Genomic DNA, 3,057 nt, shown 5'->3' on the forward strand with positions numbered 1-3,057 from the left:
GTATATTCCTTCAAACATTTGAAGAGACTGGTTTGACAAATATTTCAAACTCCATCAAAGAAACTACTAAATAAACAGAAAAGATACATAATCATGGGGTAAAAAAAAATTATAAATGAGAGAGTGAAACTGATCAACAGATACACAATGAAGTTTCAGCTATTTCACAAAATTCACTCCCACGACATTTTTTGGGCCCTTGATGCTCTAATTTTGTACGCTATTGCTCACATTATGAACCAGTACTTCCATCAGATTTGTTGACATGCACATCCAAAGCTTGTTCAATCCAAAATTAAGTGTCATATATGAGTCGACAACCTACAACCTCACTCCTCCCCTTTTCTTCCTTTCTTTTATTTATTTTGTCCTAATAACGTGTAGTTGAATTAAGCATTGATGTACCAGTGGTTTGCACATACAGTAATCCATTATCAACTCTTCCATTCATTACTATTTTTTATGTTTCTCAAATATTTCAAACTTGCTAACACCAATTAATTCTTTATTTATGTACATAATTATCATTATTAGTTCAATTCCTAAAGAACTACAAACTCCTTCTATTTAAAAAATGTAAAACACTAATTTCATTGACAAATAATAGGAAAAGGAAAAAAATGGCAGAAGAGTGACAAGATAACCAAGTCTTGGTGCTGACATAAATATGCATTTGTATGGCCCAGAGTTTCATTTCAGGCTCAATCACATGCTATATCAATATGCAAGTGTACCACACAGATCTGGTTCCCTCTATTTTAAAAAATCAATGGCAAGCAAAAATAAATCAAATAAATAAGGAGAATAAGTAGCATTTCGAAGCAACATTGACAATTAGGAGAACTTTTCCTTCATAAGTGCTCAGGCTCACGTCATTTCCCTTGATATCTTTCACAGAGCACGACATCATAATAAGTTCAATTTGAAGCTCAGCATTAGAAAAGTGGCAACTTTTGGGGGTTAGATGAACTTTACACTAAACAAATTGAAATATTTGGGAACTTCTAGCTGACGAATCTACCTTGACATTGATCTCGTAAATGAGGTAGTGATGAACATAGCACCGAGCAGAGGAAAAAAAAAACCCAAATCAAGTTCTGAAATCGCAATTTCTAAAGCTTAGTGAAAACACAAAGAGAGAGAAAGAGAGAGGGTGAGACCTTGAAATCTGAGAAGGGTTGACTGAACACACTGCTCCGTCTCTTGACCAGGAAGAAGCGCTAGGGTTTACACTTCGGGACGGCGGAGAGAAGAGAGGAAATCTGACTTGACGTGACGCAAAGGGGAGGCGGTCTGGCGCTTGATTTGTGGTGAACTTTGTGTACCAGCAAGTTCAAGTTTAATAGAGAGAATAAGAATACGAAGAGAGAGAAAGGATTCGAAGAGAGAAAATAGGAGATCATCTTTTGGAGGAGCAGTGGAACAGAAGAGAAGAAAGCAAAAGGAGAAAGACGCGTTTTCAGTGCGTCGGAAATGGAAAAAGGTGGAAAAAGAGATACAATTTTCATGTAGTTTAGTATGTGGCGAGTTAGTTTATAATTAATTTCAGATTTATACACGAACAGACGTGTAAAATGCATGCATAAGATCTCATATTCAACAAAATGATTTACAACAGTTGGATTTGCTGGATGGAAGACTGAGATCGTCTCTGAACAGATACACCATTCAGTCCTCTTTGTTTCAACGTGCTATTATAGGAGTTCTGATTTACCTTATGTTCCTTCATAAATTGTATGTCTTATATTCTCAAATAATAGGACCCTCCTCTTTTTTTTTTTTTTTTTTTTTGTGTGTGTGTCTATCTCTCCCTGATTAGGATACAATTTACCTCCCCACTTGTCTTATCGAGGTTGTAAATTAAATATTTGGCGGCATCTTAGTTTGTAAAGTGAAATGGTTGCCACAGAGATAGCAAGGATGTGCCATTTTTATACTTAATTAAGTCGGTGGGATCAGTGATCGTAATTAATTTGCAAATATTTTGTTCGGAATCGTTAGCATTTATGGCTCCAGATCTAACATTGTACTTGTATTTGTACCCTTCTTTTTTTTGAAAACCGGGCAGCGGCTGCCGGGTGATATATTATCAGGAACCAAAAAAAAAGAGTACAATTAGCATCTTTACATAGTGGTAACCAGTATCCACAACCTCCTAAAACATATATCAACACCTAGCTTAATGGATACCCATTAACCCAACAAGCAATCAAAAAAGTAAAAATACAAAACAGAAAGAAACTAATGAACTGAGCTTTGAGCTACATTTTGAACTACGTGTAACCTCTTCATCTTCTTGCAATTATTCTCCCGCAGAGATGCTTCCTGTATTATCCAGTATGAGACCAGATCAACCGGTTGCATCCTGTCTTCGAAAATCTTGGCATTCCGCTGCTTCCAGATGGACCAAAAAGTTGCCACAAAGATTGTTTGCCACCTATTTAGTACTCTCGCATTACCCCTAAATTTTTGAGACGACTTCCACCAAGTCTCAGTGATTGAGTTTCCCCTTACCAGTATGCTTGTGCCTGCATAGGTTGCCAATTTTTCCCAAATAGACCTTGAGAAAGCGCAATTAAAAAACAGGTGCAAAGCAGTTTCCGATTGACAGTGACGGCACATCACACACTCACTAGTACAGTTGAAATTTCACCTATGCATCACATCTTTGGTAAGCAATTTACCTTGCAGTAACAAAAAGAGGAATATTTTCACCGAGGGTGGAATTGAATAATTCCATATTTTATAAAATTCCCATTTCACTCCACCAGCAGTCATGAGCATTGAATAGGTTGATTTTGTTGTGTAGACCCCTTGAGGCGTCCAACGCCATCTCATTTCATCATCCCTTGCATCATTGAATAGCGGTGCCGATCCGCCATTAAGCTGAGGGTCCCATAGTGGTGAAAGAAAGGCCTCCCTGAGGCAAATTCTATGACGTCGCTGCCTTGTTCCAGGTTGTGCCAGTACCCTTTTCCCCCACACATCATACCAAAATGATATCGAATAACCATTACCAATCACCCAAGCAGTCGATGTATCAAAAAAGTACCTAAC

This window comes from Carex rostrata, chromosome 19 (assembly GCF_964058835.1).
Source record: "Carex rostrata chromosome 19, lpCarRost1.2, whole genome shotgun sequence".
Lineage (NCBI taxonomy): Eukaryota > Viridiplantae > Streptophyta > Magnoliopsida > Poales > Cyperaceae > Carex > Carex rostrata.